Source organism: Pristis pectinata, chromosome 19, assembly GCF_009764475.1.
Source record: "Pristis pectinata isolate sPriPec2 chromosome 19, sPriPec2.1.pri, whole genome shotgun sequence".
Lineage (NCBI taxonomy): Eukaryota > Metazoa > Chordata > Chondrichthyes > Rhinopristiformes > Pristidae > Pristis > Pristis pectinata.
In genome coordinates, this window is record NC_067423.1 from 9,568,587 (window position 1) to 9,591,977 (window position 23,391).

The 23,391-nt window shown below is 43.5% G+C and overlaps 1 protein-coding gene across 5 annotated transcripts in view; it reads left to right on the forward strand.

Moving 5' to 3' along the window:
• The window catches only part of celf2 (cugbp, Elav-like family member 2), a 633,618-nt gene that overhangs the window by 298,748 nt on the left and 311,479 nt on the right, over positions 1-23,391 (forward strand). The window contains exon 1 of one of the 5 annotated variants that reach the window (XM_052034300.1): positions 16,657-16,863. The exons of 3 other annotated variants lie outside the window; for them this stretch is intronic. The gene's annotated coding sequence lies outside the window, so the exon portion shown is untranslated. Of the gene's footprint in view, positions 1-16,656; positions 16,864-22,787; positions 22,906-23,391 lie in introns of those variants that run through there. One more of the 5 variants, XM_052034305.1, reaches the window with a different exon arrangement.

A 23,391-nucleotide genomic window follows, 5' to 3' on the forward strand; every position in this document is an offset into this window, starting at 1 on the left:
ATTTCATTAGAACCACAGGTGGGAGGTGGGTACAATCAGTGGTCAATACTCTTGCATACTTTCAATACCCGCAAGCAAATTCAATTCCCCCAGTCCATCAAAGCAAATGGACAATGTCTCGGGTTAGAAAGGAACAGTAGTATAACTTTTCTATAAAAGATGTCCAGGAGGTGAATTGTTAAACTCCATTCATCCCTGAATTTTGCAGTCTTCTATAGGGGAGAGAAAGCCCCAATTCAGAACAGAACCATGTCTGTCATTCAGCTTATAAGCAATTTCCTTCCCTGAACTGTAACCACATTCAAGGGCTCTCGTGTTCCTTTCGATATAAATCTTGCGTGGTTTCAAATTTATAATTCTTCTCTCTCCAAGTACATTTGGTTGAGCAGTGCCTTGGAAAAATGAATCACTGAATGTTGGATAGTTCTGACTAAAAATAATTTATTTGTAGAGAAAGGGAGATTTGAGATTTATTTTAAAGTGTGGCCCAGTTTATTGACCAGCAAGATCACTTCTGTTGCACTCCATGGTGGGATGTGCACCAGTTAATGAAAGGATGGAATGGTGCTATCTGAACAAATTGATTCCTATGTGTCAAGAGTTTTGTGTGGATTGGATCATTAATAGAATATTAATTTATAATAATTTGCTTGCTCCAGGCTAGGAGTCTACAAGCATGTGGGATTCCTACATGCGTAAAATGAAGCCTTGCTGGCCAACTTTAAAGTTTAAATTAGATTTCCCATTAATTTGAGGATCCTGATGTTCTAATTCAGGATTGTTCTGCCAATAAGGCAATAGCGCTAAAGAATATCCCTTTGCGATCCTCATAACATTTAAACAGGGCAGGGCCATTGAGAAATCTAGCTATAAATAGAACGGAGTAACAGAACTGTGGGGGACAACATCAACATTTACTTATGGCTCTATAGTGGAGGTTGTGTGAGTTATTAAAGATTGCAGGAGGGCAGAGAGAGTTGGCAGATGTAGTACCATAAACCATTCCAGAAATTTGATTAGTAAAAATAAATTATCCTTAAATGATTCAAGGCAGTAAAGATATAATTATTTGTGAAATAGATAAAGAGCATAAGAGGGGGCAAAATTATCCTTGCCTCTCTACCTAGAGGCATGGAATACAATAACGGGGAATAATATTGAATTGGCAAAAGACTGGGTTAGGTCCGGATGAATTATCGTCTTCAGTTTTCTTCTGGGCTCAAAAGCGATGGAAGAGGTGCACCTTAGATTCCTTTAAAGTGGTCAAGACATTGGACTAGTATCCTGAAACCTGGGCCCACTGATCTGGAGTTCAAGTCCCACCAAGGCAGCTAGGTAAGTTAAGAAATTAAATAAAAAGCTGAATGATTGGTTCACTAGTGTTCTTATTTCAGAGAAGGTAATCCATCCTTAACTCTTCCAACTTATATGTGCCTCCAAACCGTGATTGACTCTTAACTGCCTCCTCTGTTCAGGATTGAGTAGGGATGGACAATAAATGTTGGTATTGCCAGTGACACCCACATCCCGTGGAAAATTAAATAGTCAGGATTGAGAAATAACTGTTGTTAAGAAAGGCTTAGATATACAGGCCTTTAATTTTTGGAGCCAAGGTGAAGCATAATTGTAGAAAAGTCATTGATATTATGAAAGGTTGTGATGAATTAAAGACAGAGGGTTTGCTTTAACTGAAAAGCTGACAATTCGAGGTAAGTAACCAAAGGGGAGGTCAACAAGAACATTTGGAGACACAAGAGACTGCAGATGCTGGAAGCTGGAGCACAGACAATCTGCTGGAGCAACTCAGTGGGTCGAGCAGCATCTGTGGGAGGAAAGGAAACGCTGACAATTCCTTTCCTCCCACAGATGCTGCTCAACCCACTGAGTTTCTCCAGCAGATGGTTTGTTACAACAAAAGAATTTGATGGTCTGAATGCAAAATTCCAAACCATAATCGGAAAAAGAGTAGTGAAATTTATATAGAAACAGAAAATGGCACAGAAAGTGGGCCAAATGGTTTGTTTCTATGCTGCTACCTTCTGTTTCAATGATCTGTTGTCTGGGTTTCAAGAGGTGGATTGACAAGTCTATGAGGCATTGTATAGGCACATCAGGCATCAACTCACTCCAAGACATCACATTAAAAATTAGCATGCCACCAAGAAAGTTTTTTTTAATGTGAGGACTTTTTTTATTATCTACATTAGAGTCGATTTTTGGGTCATCTTGGTCTGTTGCACATAAAGTCGATCACCTTCGTTCTATAATCCACCAGTTCTATGCTCAGTTGGCTTAAAGCTTTATCCCATCCTTTGAGTTTTTTTATTCAATGTGTGTTTAATCCTGAAGTAACCTTAAGTGATCTCACGATCTTGTAACATTGGTTATAATTGGTATGTATAAGCCTTAATGAATTCATGAATCAGAATCAGGATCAGGTTTATTATCTCTGACTTATACGACATGAAATTTGTTTTGTGGCAGCAGTACAGTGCAAAGACTATAAAATACAAAAATAAATAAATAGTACAAAAAAAGGAATAATGAGGTAGTGTTCATGGGTTGACGGACTGTTCAGAAATCTGATGGCTCACTGTGCCGTGTTATAAATGAGCCCTAGATCACATTCTCATTGACGCACTGTGTTTTTAATGGGTTACTGATTTGGTTAAAGTTGTGGATGCAGTGAATTTGTTGCCCTGCACACCTTCAGCTCATTGATGAGGATACTGTCCTGGGGGCAACTTTCTGCCTGTGTTCTTTACTATTTATTTGTCATAACTTAGGAGGAAAGACTGTGGAAACCTGGATTAAGAAGGATTGGTTTTATGACTGAACATGACGACAGCATCAGGCAGTAGAGTTAGAGTCATACAGCACAGAAGCAGGCCCTTCAGCCCACTGAGCCTCTGCCAGCCATCAAGCACCATTTATACCACACCTACACCAATCCTATCTTAGGCTCCCCCAAGTTCCCGTCAACACCCCCTAACAAACACACGGGATAATTTACTGTGGCCAATTAACCTACCAACCCGTGTATCTTTGGGATGTGGGAGGAAACCCGAGCACTTGGAGGAAACCCACCTGGTCACGGAGAACATGCAGACTCCGCACAGACTGCACGCAAGGTCAAGATTGAACCTGGATTGTTGATCTTCTAGACGCACCTCTGTGACCTTGGCTGTGTGTTGTTTCTGGGGCACTTTTGTCAGAGATATTCAGAAACTTCTCCACGTGGCCAGTGACATCATTGCAACCACATCAGAGATGCTGTGAAGAACCTGTGTACTGAGGTTATTTTAATATAGAACCTCAGAAACGAGAATTCATATTGGGACACATGCGTCCATACCCCACCAGGGCAGCTGAAACACTTAAGTTCAGTTATTAAAAAATTCTGGAATGAAAAATTAGCACTAATCATGGTTTCTTTTAAACAACTGGATTATTGTAAGAAAACCTTTTTGTTTAGGGAAGGAATCTGCTGTCTTTACCTGATCTGGCCTGTGCTTAACACCACAGCCATGAGCACTGTGGTTGCCTCTTCACTGCCCTCTGAAGTGGACCAACAAACCACTCACTTCACGGGCAATTAAGGATATGCAATAAATGCTGGCCCTGCCAACGATGCCCAAATTATGTGAATGGATTTAGAAGTGTTGTAATTTACAAAAATATTTTATTTCAGAAAGGAGTTTGGTAGGAAAGTGTGACTATGCACAGTGTTTTGCATACTTACAGTTCATGCATTCATACATTACAGTCACACGTTGAACAGTCTCATTCTTTATTTTGAAGGCACCACACAGACTGTGTCCTCTCACATACTGTGAGCAGAGGAGATTTGCTGGGGCTGACATTTCCCCCAGTGGTCCTTGAGTAGGTCTCATCTTGCATGTTCTCTTGGACTTTAGAGTAAGCGAGAGAGGCTAACTCAATCATGAATTGTTCTTTGTCAGAAGACCAGTGGGTTTTGGATGGACACAGTGACTTAATTGAAAAGCGACTGGGTGACTGTACCATCTGGTATGGTACAGATCTGTGCCAACCAAGGTCTCTCTGAACTGCTCCCATTCAGTTGATTGTGGCCTTATTGCCACATCAGGGGACTTCACCCCAGGGCAGTTTACAAAAAGATTTTCCCAAGGGTCCTTAGATTTTTAACATCATAGAAGGAGGCAATTCAGCCCTTCGAATGAAAACTAATTCCTGGTGAAGTGCATCAGTTGCTGTACAACAAAACAAGCAAAAAGTGGGAACGTGCATAGAAATCATGTGTAGAAATCATAGAAAATTAATGGCACAGAAGGAGGCCATTTGGCCCTTCATGTCTATCCTGGTTAGAAAGAGCTACCCAGATTAATCCCACCCCATGAGCTCCGCAGATCATGGCTCTTCAAGTGCACTTCCAGATTCTGTGATGAGGGTTTCTGCTTCTCCCACCCTTTCAGGCAGGGAGTCCTGGACCCTCAGTAAATTCTAAGTGAAATTCTTTTTCCTCATCTTCCCTCTAATCATTCCTTTAATCACTGTGTATTCTCCAGTTTCTGGCCCCTTTCCTTTTTATTCAAGGCCTATTTTATTAACATCATACTCCTCTGTTCAAAGGAGATGATGTAAGTTTCTGTTTGGCTGTGGTGCCTTCCGTCTTTAACTAATCAGACCACAGCCAAATTCATATTTTAAGGCAAGGGACTAAACTGTCTGAGTGAGTGTCTACTAAGGAGGAAGAGACAAAAATGAGGCAAAATGTAACTCTCACTTCTTGCTTTCCTGAGGACCCACTGAGTTTTGGAATTTGTACCTCTCTTTGGCCATCACCACTCTATTCACTGCCTTCAGGAGATCATCTGCTAAAGATGTGATACCTAATGATTTCAGTTTGGAAATACAGATACATCCTTGGCATGCTCACCTGCAAAACATCATTTTTATTTGGAAAATTGTGCTTTCTGAATCTTTACCCCGCTCAGCCTTGTTTTACACTGAGCAGACGGAAGCTCATTATAACCAGCACACCCTCGGAATCTGAAGTTTATTACTTACATATGTCACCTGTAATGCATTATCCTATAATGCAGCTCTGCTAATGATGCATGTAGCTAGAAGCTCATTAATATTGTGCATTATAGACTATTTAGGTTGTTAACCAGCCATTTGGATATGTTGCTGAGCCCAATAAACTCATTCAAGAATACAAGTAATAAATGATTGCCAAAAGGCTGTGTGGCTCCCTGAACTGGAAATGTGGCATCAGGGTCTATTTACAGGAAGTTCAGGGTTGAATTCTGAGAAACTGTTAAAGGAGAAATATCTTGAGGTTTTGCTGCATTGGGAAAGTATGGAAGAGCACTGACAGGTCAGAATGGGTTTGGAATGGAAAATGAAAATGATGAAAAATCTACTTAAATAATTTCTGATTTATTTTTTAAATTTAATATGACATAGAAGAGGCCATTCATCCCGTTGGGTCTATACTGGTTTCCAAAGCAATCCCATTCTTCCAATTATTTCCCTATAAGCTGTTCTCTCACACATGCCAATTAATTTGGTAAATTGGTTTATTATTGTCACATGTACTGAGGTACAGTGAAAAACTTTTCCATCCATTCAGATCATTTCATCACATCAGTGCATTGAGGTAGTACAAGGGAAAACAATAACAGAATGCAGAATAAAGTGTTACAGTTACAGAGAATGTGCATTGCAGGCAGACAATAAGGTACAAGGCCATAACGAGGTCGACTGTGAGGTCAAGAGCCTATCTTATCATACAAGGGGACCATTCAATAGTCTTTTAACAGCAGGATAGAAGCTGTCCTTGAGGCTGGTGGTATGTGCTTTCAGGCTTCTGTATCTTCTGCCCGGTAGGAGAAGGGAGAAGAGAGGATGTCCGGGGTGAGTGGGGTCTTTGATTATGTTGGCTGCTTAACCGAGGCAGCAAGAAGTGTAGACAGAATCCATGGAGGGGAGGATGGTTTCCGTGATGTGCTGAGCTGTGTCCACAACTCTCTGTCGTTTCTTGCGGTCCCAGGCAGAGCAGTTGCCATACTAATGGCAACCAGTATCCAGATAGAATGCTTTCTATGATTTCAGCCTGATTCTCCTATCACCCACCCACACTGAGGGTAATTTACAGTAATAATTAACCGACCAACCAGCAATTCCAGACATGAAATGAATTAGACTGAAAATTCATCAGTCAATAGATTTGACTATTGATCTACTCTATCACTTAATGATGTTATAGACAATGTACGGTCTACTCATCACTTGGTGCAGAGACTCTGTATGGTGAACCCATGATAGAATAGCCTCTCTATGCTGTACCGCATCATTTCATGATGAATACATTGTGTATGTTCTGCACTGTCAACACTTGATGAATAGGCTACATACTCTACCCTGTCACACCATTTTAGAACAGGCTGTACATGATTTGCCTGTCATTCTCCAATAGAATAGACTCTGTGTATTCTGCTCTGTTACTCCATGATGAATAAGCTATCTATGGTATGCTCTGTCATACCACAATAGAAAGGACTACGTTTCATCTGCACCCGGTCAGCCGGTACATGGTCCACCCCGCAGTGCTAAGATAGAGTTAACTGAACACAATCTGCCCTGTCATTCTCCAGTGGATAAGTCTCCACATTGTCCACTCCGAGTTTGGAGAGTAAAACAGATTGCAATTCACTCATGCCATGTTACAGAAGACAGTAAATGGCCTTTTGGAAAAAGGAAGCTTTAAACAACACAATCTATTGTTTTTTAATAGTGAATGCCTCACTCGGACATAATTATATGTCACCAAAAGGTCTCCACTGCTGACTGTGATGAGGTACAAATGAATCCAGGCTGTTTCCTATATAATGAACTCTGCCCTATGTACTTTGACATAGCAGCACTTAGCGCTGGAAATTAAACTAAATCCAGATGAAATACCCACACAGGAACTTTGGATGCTTCTTATGATTTATTGTTCAGCTCCAGAGACGATTCCTTTCTCTCAATGGGTCTTTCAGTAATAATGTCATCTGCAAGGAGGTCCACAAAGAGTTATCTGTACAACACATGCCGTTAGTAAGGGAAACGTTTTATGGGTAAGGACTCTGAAGTATTGGTAGCATAATGGTGTCTGAACATCTTAGAACTTGCTGTCTAAGTTTCTTGGAAGTCTCCAGTCTTTTGCTGGGAAGATGCTGAATGGATAAGAGGGGAAAGTGTGTTGGGAAGCTGACGACCAGCTGCTTGGCTTTGATTTTTATATCCTACTGGAAGTATCATTAGACATTAGTCACCAAGAAACACTAGTGTGGAAACAAGCCCACTCACCCAACCACCATGCATAGGTGTTTACTCTTTACATGATTAATCATAGTCCCATGGATTCACCCTGGTCCCAATACTCTTTAACTCCTGTACTCACAAACAGAATTATTATTAACTACTGACATGATGCAGGTTCTAACTCCAGTGACGCATTCTCTACAACCTTCTGTGCAGAGAAAAGATTTTCCTTTTTTTGATCCAGAGTTCTGTGGTTTCTAGTGTCTTCCATGCGTTTAGTGAAGGAAGTGGGCAAAGTGCAGGAAAAATGGCAGGGAGACAGAAGATCAGCCAGATCTCGTTGAATGGTGGAGCAAGCACATGGGTTCAAATAGTCTACACTTGTAGCTTTTAAACAGACTGGGTTTTCTGAATAAATCGTGTACAGTGGACTATTTGCTGTGAAGCAAGATATAAATCCCACCGTCTCCAATTCATTGTCTGCACAATGTTATCAATTCCAAGTTCCTGGCTTGTGTTTCTGCTGGTGGGTTCAGGTCAGCACGGTAGTGTAGTGGTTAGCATAACGCTATTACAGTGCCAGCGACCCATGTTCAATTCCCGCCGCTGTCTGTAAGAAGTTTGTACATTCTCCCTGTGTCTGCATGGGCTTTGTCCGGGTGTTCCGGTTTCCTCCCATATTCCAAAGACCTACAAGTTAGGAGCTGTGGGCATGCTACGTTAGTGCCGGAAGAGTGGCGACACTTGCGGGCTGCCCCCAGCACATTCTCAGTAACGCAGAAAGATGCATTTCACTGTGTGTTTCGATGTACATGTGACTAATAAATAAATATCTTATCATGGGACAGAACTTAATTTACTCAACACCAATAAAAAATGTAACCATCCACTGAAATTTGAGTTAACCCACAATAGATTGATTTCCCACACTTTTCTGGGTGCCTTAGCACTTATCAGGAAATTTGCCTTCTCAGTTTTTGGTGGTAGTTATGTTTTCATTGATAGATCTTTCTCCAGTGAAACTCTCCCAAGTAACACCAGCAGTGGTATAACATACAAAACTTGTATGGACTCTGGTGAGATCTTCAACCCACTGGTCTGAGAAACAATAGTTCTTATCTACTCGCTGAACAAGTAGGTTTACTAACCTGGTTTCCCCTGAACCCTTGCTATTTAGTGAGCCAACCCTCAAACTGCATTCTTTGTCCTCACTGAGATCAGTGATCTCCTCCAACCTCAAACATAACCTTGCATGAGTACTTCGACTGCTTTGCCCATGGAGGTCAGGGATATGGTTATTCCCAGCTTCCTAGCCTCAGGATCATGCTGCCAAATCACACAGCTGACTGCTCACCATTGCTTAAAGGGAAGTCACCCCAACTCCACGCTCAGGGAAAGGTGAATTTATCTACTTTTCCTTCAGACCGCAGGGATGGACTTGTATCTAGAAGCTCATTAATATTGTGCCTTATTGGCCATTTAGGTTACTAACCAACCATTTGGACACATTGCCACTTAAATTGCTGAAACGCTGCTGGCTGGCGCATTCCAAGGTGCAGGCGTACATGCTGAGGGATACACTGAAGCTTGGTGCAAAGGCTCTGTGGGGACAGACCACGTTTTAGGGTCTTGGCACTGAACCTTGAGGAGATGGGATAGAAACAGAAAATGCTGAAAATACTCAGCAGGTCAGGCAGCATCTGTGGAGAGAGAAACCGTTAATGTTTCAAGTCCAGGCCCCTGCATCAGAACTCAAAAACCATTCATTCAGTAGCAACATTACTCTGTAGCTGGAAGACTGTACCTGTGTATTCTCATGTGTCCCTTTTAAGAGCTGCTTCAGAGATCGTTCTTTGAACTGTGAGAGCTTGCAGCACATCAGTGGGTAACACCTCCAATGTCGGTTTCAGTGAAACCTTACACAGGGAAATCCAGAAACCTTGTTCAATGAATCTCGCAACTGAAAATAACTTCTTCTCCAGTCCTGATGCAGGGTTTTGACCCGAAACATCGACAGTTCTTCCCACTCCCCATGGATGATGCTGAGCTCCTCCAACAGATTGTTTCTTGCAAATCTCTTTATCTGACTTTGTCAAGCAGCATCAAGATGACCCACAACATTGGTTTAATGCAAGAAACATGGTTGGAACAATTTCCAGGCCAGTCGTTTGAGGGGAGTCAGTGCATGATGCTGGTCGATGAGCATCATACATTGTACAAAACTGGCAACATCCAACACACTTACTGACTAAAGTTCGCTGTCAAAGGTTAAGAGACCATTTAGCTACTTGTCACCCCTGCCTAATAAATCTTGTCACCCTTTGTCTTGGGCATTTTCAGTTGTTGCAGAATCCATGGGCTCTTAAAGGAGAGAGTTCCACCTTTTCACCATCTCTTGTGGAAAGGTGACCTCCCTTATATCACCTACCAATGATTTGCTTCTAATTTTGAGATGACATCCTATTGATTGAGAGGTCTATAACTGGAAGGGTCCAATATTTTGGCTGTTAATTGGTGTGCAATGTCCCCAACTGACCCTTGTGGCTACCGTTAGGGTCGAACTCCTGTATGAAGATTACCCCTTGAACAGTGGGTTGCACAGTCCACAGACAGTAGATCCACTGCCTCACCGCACCAGAGATCCAGGAACAATTCTGACTTTAGGTGCTGTCTGTGTGGAGTTCTCCTTTCCTCTCCCTATGACTGTGTGGATTTCCTCCAGTTTCTTCGGCCATTCCAAAGATTAGTGGGTGAGTGCTGGAATCTGGGGGGAGTTGATAAGTATATGAGAATAAAAAATGAGGTTAATATAGGATTAGTGTAAATGGGTGGTTGACAATCAACGTAGATTCAGTGGGTTGAACAGTCTGTTTCCATGCTATATATGTCTAAGTTGATTAAGCAATAGGTCCTTGAAGCACTACCTTTAAGAGAGAAATTGCCCAAGCACCGTGGGGATGTCGGTCCTCAGACTTCTCCACTGCCAGGAGAATCCCAAGCGCAAAATGGAGGAACAGCACCTCATTTTCCATCTTGGAACATTGCAGCCTGACGGCATGAACATTGAATTCTCCCACTTTAAGTAATCCTCACCCCCCCCTTCACCACACACACTCCAATCATGCTTCTTCTCTTCTTCCCTTTCCTCGCCTCTCTCTCTTTTTTCTACCCCTTTGTTTTTCCTTTCTCTCCTTACCTTTGAGCCATCCCCCGGTGGATCTGCTCTCCCCTTCTCCCCCGCACCTGCCTATCATGATCTCTTACCCGCATCTAATTATCACCACCTTGTGCCCACCCCGCCTCCCCTCTTTTGTCCACCTGTCACTACTCTGCTTTTCCCTCCTAGATATTGGACTTTCCCATTCCCTATCTTCAGTCCTGAAGAAAGGTCCTGACCCGAAACATTGACCGCCTGCTTTTCTCCACAGATGCTGCCTGGCCTGCTGTGTTCCTCCAGTATTATAGTGTTTCTCATCTAGATTCCAGCATCTGCAGTCCTTTGTTTCTCATGGGCAATAGTTGTTGGCCTTAGTAGTGTCCCCCCACACTCCAATAACACATATACAGAAAATTACAGAAGTAGATGTTCTTAACACGAATATCCACAGACGCTGCCTGACCTGCCGTGTGTTTCCAGCATTTTATGTTTTTATTTCAGATTTCCAGTATCTACAGATTTTTTCCCTTTACTCAGAAGATCAAACAGCATCTGTAGAGTCTGCTTCTTTCCTCACATACTCCAGAACATTTTGGTCATAAGCATTTGTTGGAATAAAGTTAAAGTGATTAGAACATAGAACAATACAGCGCAGGAACAGGCCCTTCAGCCCATGATGTTGTAGAACATAGAACACAGAACACTACAGCACAGTACAGGCCCTTCGGCCCACAATGTTGTGCCGATATTTTATCCTGCTCTAAGATCTATCTAACCCATCCCTCCCACATAGCCCCCTATTTTTCTATCATTCATGTGGTGATCTAAGAGTCTCTTAAATGTCCCTAATGTATCTGCCGAACTAATTAAACTAATGATGCCTAATCCCTTCTTGTCTGCACAATATCCATATCCCTCCATTCACTGCATATCCATGTGCCTATCTAAGAGCCTCTTAAATACTTCTATCGTATCTGCCTCCACTGCCACCCCTGGCGGCGCATTCCAGGCACCCGCCCCTCTCTGTGTAAAAAAAAGCTTGCCCTGCACATCCCCTTTGAACTTTCCCCCCTCACCTTAAGTGCATGGCCTCTTGTATTAGACATTTTGACCCTGAGAGAAAGATACCAGCTGTATACTCCATTCATGCCCCTCGTAATTTTATAAACTTCTATCAGATGTCCCCTCAGCCTCCGCCGATCCAGAGAAAACAACCCTAGTTTGTCCAGCCTCTCCTTATAGCACACGTCATTTAATCCAGGCAGCATCCTGGTTGTCCTGAGGAAGTGCAGTTTGCTTCACTCTTGGCCTAGTGTGACTACCGGGGGTCAAATAAGTGCGTCAGCTGATTCCCTGTTTATAGGCAGCAAATTACAATGAGTTGTATCCAGATCTCTGGGGGCTGAGGGGCTCTACTATCTGAACCACTGTGCTACCCAGTGTTGAAGGGGTACTCTTCATACAAGAGTTCGATCCTGATGGCTGTCACAAAGGTCAGCTGGGGACATCGCATACCAATTAACAGCCAAAACATTGGATCCTTCCAGTTGTAGACCCCTCAATCAACAGGGCGTCACCTCGGAATTAGAGGCAGGTGGGTGAAATAAGGGAAACAAGAAGTTGCATTTCTGGGTGGATGCCGGAATCAGGAGAAAGGTTCCAGGAGAAATGACAAGGATCTGTATAGGTTCAGAGGAATCTTGTTTTTTTAAAATTCTGCCAGATAATCACAGAAGATTGGAGCAGGGCCCTGTCCATGGCTAGTACTTCAGTTCACAACGTAAGCAGCCTTTCAGTGAATCAAACAACACTGTGGCTTCAGTGGAGAGCTGCTTGTGAATGCCACACCACTCTTTGCTGGTTTTGGCACGTGGTTTGGTTCCAGTCATCTGTTTCCTGGGGACGGTGTCCAAATTTCACTCAGGTTGTCAGGAATTTGGTAACCAAATGAGTGTGCTGCATCAGCGCCTTTGCCAGTGTAATCACAGGAAATTGGGACGTTTCCCCCTTGTTCTGGTCCAGTTTGTCCCGGCCGCTAATCAGGTAGCCTAGCCCAATGAAAATCCCACCGATAAACCATTGAATAAATTCCCAGTGACAGAGCTGATTGGGCAGAGGTTTTGCACAGATTTAGAAGGCTTGGTGCTGCATGACCTCATTTGATATTGGCAGTCCTTCACCCTTGCACCACAGTAGGTTGGCATTATTTATATGTAGCAGATGCCGTGAGTGTGTGTGCCAAGCTGTCAGCACTATCTGACGGGAGGTATAAATCATTCCCACCTTAGATTGGATTATTATGCAGGCAAGGGCTGAGACTTTGGGAAGCTTGGAATGAATTCTTGGACCTTTGAATGGAGAAGTGTGTTTTGAGCAGGCTTTTCATTTTAAAGGCATTTTTATCATGCCTGTCCAAAATAAAACCTTGCAGCTTTTACCCCTCCTAGCGTGAGAGAGACCACATTGTTGCAAAGTCGGCACATCGCCCCAGGTCTGGAGAGAGCAGTTTGCCAACCCTTCCTCCCAGGAAGAAACAAGGGACCTGCATTTCTCTAGCATCTTTCACATCCTTGCAGAATGTCCAGGAGCACTTTGCAGCCAATAAAATTCATTTGCAGATTGTTACTTTGGTAATGCAGGAAACCAGCAGCCAATTTGCAAAAGCAAGCAAAGTGCTAATGATCAGACAATCTGCTTTTTAGTGACATTAGCTGAGGGATAAATATCGGCTGGGAGGATCTTCCTGTACCTCTGACACAGCAGCACAGAATCTTTATGTTCATCTGAGAGAGGAAGTGGACTCTCAGTTTAACTTTCACCCAACAAGCAACTTACAAAGGCGACAAACAATCTGCTGGAGGAACTCAGCGGGTCAAGTAGCATCTGTGGGGGGAAAGGAATTGATGTAGGGTTTCGACCCGAAATGTCGACAATTCCTTCTACCTCCCCGCCCCCTTCCCACAGATGCTGCTTGACCTCCAGATTCCAGCAACTGCAGTCATAGAGTCATACAGCATGGAAACAGGCCCTTCGGCCCAACTGGTCCATGCCGACCAAGATTCCCATCAAAGCTAGTCCCATTTGCCCGCATTTGGCCCATATCCCTCTAAACCTTTCCTATCCATGTACCTGTCCAAGTACCTTTTAAATGTTGTTCATGTACCTGCCTCAACTACTTCCTCTGGCAGGTCTCATGTGTCTCCAAACAACTGCCTAGACTCTGGCAAGCTAAACTGAAGCAACTAAGATTGATGCCATTTTGGAAGTCATCAAAAGTCATCACTAAATTAGGACACGCTTGCTTTAAGGAATTGTGAAACCATTTAAGAAGCATTAAAAACTGATCTGTGTGCTTCACACACATAATGCTACTTGCTAGGCAGGCGCTTGTACGTGTATGGGCTGACCCATAGAGACAAGGTCAAAGCAGTGCTGTTGGGAGGGGGGGGGTAATATGTAGGGCGAGGGGGGGTAATATGTAGGGGGAGGGGTGTGATACGTCATGAAAGACCCCTTCCCACCTCTAAGTATGACCATTGCTGCAGGGGCTCCCCAGCCACAGAGGCGGAATCAGGGCTGCTGATCAAAGGAACAGCGAGCCATACTTAGCTGCTCACAGAAACCTCGATCTGTAATGAGGGCTACTAGCAATGTATTTTTAGACTAATAAAAATTGCAGGGTGTGATTTTTAACTCATGGTAGCTATAACCTGGTGGGGCACACTCTAAACCATGCAGGGGTCACTACTTTCAGTGCAGAATACCCCTCGCTAAACTGTGAGTTAATTATGAAAATCGTCATAAGCTTTTGAACCGATCTCTGTCAATAACTAATGGGTGCTGGGCACATTGATGACATTTCTGTGTGTGGTAAAAATGATCGTGAAGTTACATCAACATTAAGGGACAGGAAGTACCTGATCCAGTTTCAAGATAGGCAGGACTTCAAAAGGAAATGGGTGTAACCACTTCAAAAAAGGGCTAAAATAGCGTCTAATGCAATTTGATATACATAAAAAGGACACAAGTTTTGCTTCTCTACTCCACTTTCTGGACAATTACGGGACTCAAGAGACTGAGTTATGGATACAGGTTGATCAGGTTGGGACTTTTTTTATTGGAGCGCAGGAGAATGAGGGGTGATCTTACAGAGGCATATAAAATCATGAGGGGCGTAGACAGGGTGAATGCACACAGTCTTTTTCCCAGTGTTGGGGAATCAAAAACTAGAGAGCACGGGTTTAAGATGAGAGGGAAGAGATTTAATAGGGACCTAAGGGGCAATGTTTTCACCCAGAGGGTGGTCAGTATATGGAATGAGCTGCCAGAGGAAGTGGTTGAGGCAGGTACATTAACAACATTTAAAAGGCACTTGGACAGGTACATGGATAGGAAAGGTTTAGAGGGATATGGGCCAAATGCGGGCAAATGGGGCTAGCTAAGATGGGCATCTTGGTCAGTATGGACCAGTTGGGCCGAAAGGCCTGTTTCCATGCTGTATAACTCCATGGCTCTATGATAGTGCAGCACTCCTGCAGTACTGCATTACCCAAAATATTTGTGTTTAATTCACTGGACAGGAGTGAATGTCTTGACTTGGTGGGGGACTTGAACAATATAATGCTATCCACTACGGTGCAGACAGTGCTGTTTTCTAAAGCCTTGAGGAGACTAATGTAGAAGCTTCTTTAAGTATTAATCACTGTTTAGAGAGCCAGGGCTGGTTTTGGTTTGGGCTATATTGTCTGTTGCCTTCATGTTTGGAAAAAAAACTTGGAATTTAACAGGAGAGACCAAATCAAAAGAATAAAGCTCGTATTTAGCACAAATAAAGGACTAGTCATGCAGGGTAAAGTAAAGTCACAGCAGGCATACAGAAGATACAGCTGCAAGGAAGAAAGCAAATAAAGGCTGAAGAAGGAAGGATCAACAGAGGCAGTGTAACTCACAGATTGGCATGCTGCATTTAGTTAGCAATGAGGGATCGGGGAGGCTGGCATGGTCTTGTGGGTGTTGGGGACAGGTTGGCAGCAAAGTGAAAGGGATTGGAGGTTAGAACCATAGAACAGTACAGCACAATACAGACCCTTTGGCCCACAATGTTGTGCCGACCTTTAAACCTCGCCTAAGACTATCTAATCCCTTCCTCCCACATATCCCTCTATTTTAAGTTCCTCCATATGCTTATCCAGAAATCTCTTGAATTTGACCAATGTACCTGCCTCCACCACCGCCCCAGGCAGCGCATTCCATGCCCCAACCACTCTCTGGGTAAAAAAACCTCCCTCTGATATCTCCCTTGAACTTCCTACCCATTACTTTAAAGCCATGCCCTCTTGTATTGAGCATTGGTGCCTTGGGAAAGAGGCGCTGGCTGTCCACTCTATCTATTCCTCTTAATATTTTGGTTGTCACACATCAGAGAGGTGGCTGGGAGATTGGAAGGCCTGGTGGCTGGTGAAATTAGGTCAATATCCCACTTACTGCGGCCTTCCTGGCCCAATGCTGTGGGATTAAGGACCGTGTTGTCCTGGGATCAGGGCCCTCCCAGGACAAGATCACAGGACAATAGGAGCAGGAATAGGCCACTCGGCCCCTCAAACCTGCCCTGCCATTCGATCATGGCTGATCGATGCTGACCTCAACTCCTCTTCTGTGCCAGTTCCCCAGAACCCTCAATTCCTCGACCTTTTGAATATTTATCTGTCGCCACCTTAAATATATCTAATGATCTGGCCTCCACCACCGTCGGAGGGCAGGGAATTCCAGAGGCTCATTATCCTCTGAGAGAAGAAATTTCCACGCACAATGTGGTCTAAGAACAGGGCATAGCGAATGATGTCATCCCATGACGCCTGAATCATAATCAAGGCATCTCAAGGGTGACTCTTGACAGGTTTGCCTGGTTGCATTTTACAGGTGGTGTGAATTGGCCCAGGAATTGTTCCAGACCGCTGTACTCTGGGTTATATTGATTTTTAATCACATAACGCTCAAGGAAAGTGCTGTTTATAGGCAGATCTTTGCAGGTTAAGTTTGATTTTCTCCTTGTTGAACAAGGCAATGTAGCAAACACATTGGTGACTTATCGTGGTGCTCCTCTGACTAAAGTAGGATGTGATAGGTTGACTCTCAGTTTCTCCGGCATGAATAGGAAGTGTTTTTCTGCTACATTCTGAGTACCGGTGGTTTGATGACATCAGCACTGCTACTCTGCAGCTGCAAGCTGGCAGAAGAAGACCAGCAAAACGCACTCCGCTTCCTTTTCGGAAAGCAACAAACTTCTCCCCTAACTAACTTCCCCAAGGCCTAGCGCAAATTCGGGCCCGTTCTGAACCCACCCTTGGCCAAAGAGTCCGATCAGATTCGGGTGAAGAGTAAACGGGCTTCGTAAAGTCACACGTGGATTGTAGGTAAGTGTCTCTCAGGCTCCATCTCCTGAGTTGTCATCAGGAATGATCCTCAAGTGTAGCCCACTGCTTCTGCCAAGTACGTTCGCTTAGTAATTTTAAAAACCAGCATGTTTTTATTTTATTCTGTGTTCTTGCCATTTTATTCTTGAACAGCCACCTTTCTTTTTCTTGAAACATTCCCTCAACCCTTAAGTTTCTTTTAGCTCTTGTACAGGCCACACAGCTCAGCCTGTGTGCCCAATACAGACATGAGGCCAAGTTCAGAAAGTGTCCAGTCTGTATTTTCATTCTAGCGCGAGGACAGATATGAGTTGACTTCCCCTGTAGCTTAATGTCAACAGTGATGAACATCCGCTAGCCTTTATGTCCTGTCTTTGAAAATGGGATGGAAGCTTTTCCGTCAGGGCCCAGTTTGGGAATCCCCTCATGCCTTGACAGTGAGCTGTGTCGGCCTGGAGGCGTCTGGGGTTGAGTCTCTGCCTTGTTCTCTCATTTGCTGATCTCAGATTTTAAGATAAAGAGGAAGGTAAAGCATGGTTGTCAGTCTAGATCACAGTGCGGTGATCTCCGAGAAAAGTGTGTGGGAGGAGAATCAGCCCAGGGTCATGCTGAACCTCCTTGGTGGTGGTGTGTATGTGAACTAACTGGTAGACCAGTTTCTGAAGGTGTGCTCACAGTGTGGGCACTTACACAGTGATGATACCAAGTCTGCTTACTTTTGTTGAGAAATAAAATGAATTTAATGTTTTTGAGAGCCACCAGGTGCATTCTTTTGGGACTTGGTTTACTCAAAGGTCGCTTATAAAGGTTTTGTAATAGCTAACATTAACACACAGTAAAATGGTTGTCGGGGCAGGGCTGTAGGACAAGCCCACACATGTCAATCAGCTGCTCTGCTGTCCAGTTGGACACTTTGAATTGTAAAACGGCTGATGATGATTCATGCTAATGCCTGGAAGTCTTTGACAAGTGAGCCACTTGTTTTTGGTTTGTTTTGAACAGCAGTGTTCCTCATTTGCCCATCACTGCTTGGCAGTAATAGCCTAGAAATTCTATCTCATGGAATAGGATTTGTTGCTGATAGAATTCTATCAAGTGCTCAAGTACTTAATGCATGGTTCGTGATATTTACCAAATTGCCCTCACAGGTTATTGGACGGGCATTACGGAGTCCAACAATGTAGAACACATATTTTGATGATGCTGGCTTAAAAATCCTCTGCATGTGCAGTGCTTCCAAATGGCACAGATATCCCATGCAGATGTTTGCAGAGTTAACAGAGGAATGTGCATTGTGTGTGTTTAGTTATATACAACCTAATCTATTGTGGAAGGGATCCCATGTACAACTCGTGCATTGCCCCACCCAATAATGAATTCTCTGCTTATCATGGCCTCTTCTGTGGAATAATTTCAAGCCGCCTACCCATTCAAGAGAGGAGATAGATAACAAACACTCATAACTCCATCTCCTACAGAATTTGAGATGCCCTAGGTTTTAACGTCTGACAGGTTTCATCTGTCCTGATATCTCTTTCACAGTCAAAAAAGTTTTAACACGCTACATTTAGTTAAATATCTTGGGATCTTTCACTATGTTAAAGATGCTAAATGAATGCAAGAGGTTGTTACAGAAAGGAAGTCATGTGGCAAAATCTGTCATTAATCAAAAAACAGGAAGTTCAGTTGTGAAAATTCTACAAAAGCCCACGAGAAATTTAGCTCTCAGTGAAACAAATAATGCAGAAGGCAAATCATCAGAACTTATTGGGAATAATTGGGAGCACTGTACTGCTGCTGCAAAGCAACAAATTTCACGTCATCTGAGTCAGTGATAATAAATCTGACTCTGATTCTGATTCTAATTCATACCTCCTGGTGAATCAAACAGTTGTTTGGAGTCAAAGCAAATGTTAGAGGGCTGAGTCTGTGTGCTTGTTTTCTGAAGCTACAGTAAGCACACATGACGAAGCATTAATCCCAGGTCTATTTTGTTACGTAGACCTCTGTTTATTGACTCACGATGTATCCTTGTCATCTGATTGCTTGGTGACCTTCTGCACATTATGTGGTGGGGTGTAGTGGAGAGTGGATGTCCAAATAATTTCCTCTTTACAGTTCCAGTTGGATCTACTGCCAGTCTGGATTGGAGAATTTTGTAGTCCACAGTGCTCAGTTCTCCAAACAAGAAAACCATATACAATGGCAAAATGGGGTATCATCTACAAGCATACCATTCATTTCTTAGGCTTTTATGACAGTAATCACCCCCCCCCAACCCCTTACTCCACCATCAAGGGCAGGAGGTCCATGGGATCGCCACCACCAGTAGCTTGCCCTTCACTGTCCTGACTTCCCATTCCTTCATCACCACTGGGTCCAGTCCCTGCCCAACAGCACTATGGTAACACCTTCACCAGAAGGATTGCAGCAGTTCAAGAAGGGAGCACCATCTCAAGGGCAATTAGGGATGGGAAATAAATGATGTTCTTGTCAGTGACACCCTGCATCCTGTAATGGGACATTAAAAAAAAGGTCCAAACAAGAAAATCTCATCAGGAATGTAGTATGATAGTGGAAAGTGTTACAAAGTATTGCATTGAATTTACAGAGCACAAGCAAGCTATTAGGTTCAACTGGTGTACATCAGTGCTCCATACCAACTCTCTCCCACTCAGTATAGCTTTCTATTCCCTTCTCCCCCATGTGTTTCTCCAACCCTTTGTTAAATGCATCTATGTTAGGCAACTTGTGGCAGGGATCATAAAGTGTGACACACAACCCTCTGCTCCATTCCTGATTTGACCTGCTGCCATGATTCCCTTTAGGAAGCAGAAGAACTGAATGCTGTCTTCTATCTCAAGCTATTGCTGCCTGCCTTTTTCAGGAAGCCATTACACAATGTAATCAATGAGATGTTCTCAGGTTAAAAATTAGCAGAGGGGAACCAGGAAATCAAACAAAGAAACAGATCTTGAAATTGAACACACATGGAGGGCCCAAGAAACACACATGGAGGGTCCAAGAAACACACATGGAGGGTCCAAGAAACACACATGGACAGTCCAAAGAACACACATGGAGGGTCCAAGGAACACACATGGACAGTCCAAGGAACATACTTGGAGGGTCCAAGAAACACACATGGACAGTCCAAGGAACACACATGGACAGTCCAAGGAACACACATGGAGGGTCCAAGGAACACACATGGACAGTCCAAGGAACATACTTGGAGGGTCCAAGAAACACACATGGACAGTCCAAGGAACACACATGGACGGTCCAAGAAACACACATGGACAGTCCAAGGAACACACATGGAGGGTCCAAGGAACACACATGGACGGTCCAAGTAACACACATGGAGGGTCCAAGAAACACACATGGACAGTCCAAGGAACACACATGGAGGGTCCAAGGAACACACATGGACAGTCCAAGGAACACACTTGGAGGGTCCAAGAAACACACATGGACAGTCCAAGGAACACACATGGAGGGTCCAAGGAACACACATGGAGGGTCCAAGAAACACACATGGACAGTCCAAGGAACACACATGGAGGGTCCAAGGAACACACATGGAGGGTCCAGGGAACACACATGGACAGTCCAAGGAACACACATGGAGGGTCCAAGGAACACACATGGAGGGTCCAAAGAACGGCAGGGCAACTAGTGGAGCTGCTGCCTCACAGTTCCAGCGACCCAGGTTCAATCCTGACCTTCAGCGCCGTCTGTGTGGAGTTTGCATTTTCTTCCTGTGACCACGTGGGCTTCTTCTGGGTGCTGCGGTTTCCTCCTGCGTCCCAAAGATGTGAGGTTGATAGGTAAATTGGCCGCTGTAAGTTGCCCGCAGTTTGAGTGGTAGAATCTGGAGGAGTTGTGGGGGGATTGATGGGAGAGTGTGGAGAACAGGTTACAGAGAAAATTAGTGAGATGAGGTGAGATATCTTTATTAGTCACATGTACATTGAAACACACAGTGAAATGCGTCTTTTGCGTAGTGTTCTGGGGGCAGCCCGCAAGTGTCGCCACGCTTCCGGCGCCAACATAGCATGCCCACAACTTCCTAACCCGTACGTCTTTTTGGAATGTGGGAGGAAACCGGAGCACCCAAAGGAAACCCACGCGGACACGGGGAGAATGTACAAACTCCTTACAGACAGCGGCAGGAATTGAACCTGGGTCGCTGGCGCTGTAATAGCGTTACGCTAACTGCTACACTACCGTGCCTGCCCACGGGGCACAGGGGGGATGAAATTGCGCTGATGAGCCGGCATAGATTTGATTGGCTAAATGGCCTACTTCTATGTTAGATGGAAATCTGGTGCTGATAGAGTGCAGGAGGGGGGAGGGTGTGTGGTGGAATGACTTCAAGAAAGGAAAATGGAAGTGTCTGCTTAAATGTAACCTGTGGCTGGCTGACGGATTCCAGCCCCGGTACAGCAGCATCACTCGGTCAAGGAGGACGAAGGTGTCACCTAACGTTTTCAGTCTGGCACATCCAGCCTGCTAGAGAAAGCTTAGCAGGAATGTAGGAAAAGAATAGGGGAATAGGATTGATTGCAGAGCTCTTTCAAAGACTGGTGTTTGCATGAAGGGCCAAACTTCCTCTTTTCATACTGCATCAGTCTGCAACCGTTTGATTATAAGCAGCGCGTACATGTACAGTTTTGTGAATATATTCATCACCATATATTTAATCATACATTGGGTAGATCATCAAAGAGGTAAGGCACATCATTATCCATGTACTTCTACATCAATAGAAGCCATCACTTGCATGAAAATTCCAGTGACTTCATTCCATTTATTTAATCGACCCCTTGCTGCTGACATTAAGTGACAGTGAAGGGGAATGTATTTAAATTTGTGGTGTGGTGCAGCTGTTAACTATAACAGTATCCGGTGCAGCTTAGAGTGTAGTCTGCGACCTACTTACATACTACTTTACCCCTGATACCATGATTAAAAGCTGCTTTGAATCCAGTTTTCCCTCTAGGGATTTTGATTTGCAAGAATTTTACGAACTGCACAGAAGACTGGGGTCAATGGTGAGAGATGTAGAGATGCAAGTACGTATATACACACACACACGCGCACACTCACTCACTTACATTGCTATATAATGAATACACAGAGGCAAATGTTATATATACACCGATATAAAAATAGATGCTCACAAAACAATGGTTAATGAGCAGCCACACAAAAGTATCCACTTATGCGTGTGTGGATACGAACACACTCGTGCATTCACACACATATCACATTCAAATACCTCCATGGGAATGTAATTGTTAATAGAAAGACACCCTTAATGTGGAAATAATTAGAATTATAAACTGTATGAGAAAAACAGATTAGATTTCCACTGTTCCCTTCATATCCCACATTAACAAGTATGGAATTTACATAAAATTAATAAGGTTTTCTTTAAAAATAATCTCTGTGTCTTTTCCACTTATCTAAGATTGAATGCCTCAGTCTCATCTTTCAATAACATTTTAATTACTGCTTCTAAAAAATCTGGCAAAGTTGTTTAAGGTTCTCCAACAAAATGGAGATGGATAACACAGAGACTCTATTTCAATTTATAAGAACACTTTCCAATTCATTGGTCAGTTGGCTCACTTCTGTTTGTGGGAACTTGCTGTGCACAAAATGGCTGTCATATTTTCACGCACACCATTCTATTGTTTTGATGAGATGCATTGAAACAGTTCTGAGAGTCATGGTCTGTTATATAGATCTATCCGCCTTTTACCTATCAAAGCAGTGATCACCTTCCTTATATGGTGTTGGCTTGTGTATGCAACTCTTTCAAGCAGTCGGATGGCTTTATCCTGGGGCCCAGAACATTGCTGTGATTTGCGACATGTAACATCGGAACAACAGACAGCCTCAGACTCCAAGAAACACCCTGGAGTTTCCTTGCGCTGGCTGATGTCGTGTCTGATATTTCCTTCTCTGGCATTCTGTGCGGAGCTCTGCCTGTGTTGCTGCAGAGGGAGCTCAGTGCATTGGCAAGCTTCTGTGAGTATCTAATCCTTCATATTACAAAGTACAATTATGAACAATGATCCAAAACATTTCATCGTTTGATATAATGTTATGGCACAAACTTTGACCTTTTCCCACATCAAGTTTTTCTCTCTGTCCAATCCATCATTCCAGTTTGTTCTACATGCTCCTTTAATATTTTTCTTGCTCAAGCAACCAAATAATTCCCTTTAAAACGTATTTATAGACTCAGTCTCACAGTGAGTGGTGGCAGGGAGTTTCTCATTTCACCTACCTTCTGCGTAAAGGGACCTCTTGTAATCTCACCTTCAATTCTTTTTCTCATAATATTGTAATTTTACTCCCATATTCCTCATCATCTATCTGGTGATAATCCATTATAGTCATGAAAATATCATTTGGATAACTCCTTAACCACCTCATCTTCAATGAAAAATGCTGCTAGTACCATCACCACCTCTCAGTTATAGTATCTCACTGAATATTGTCAGATGACTG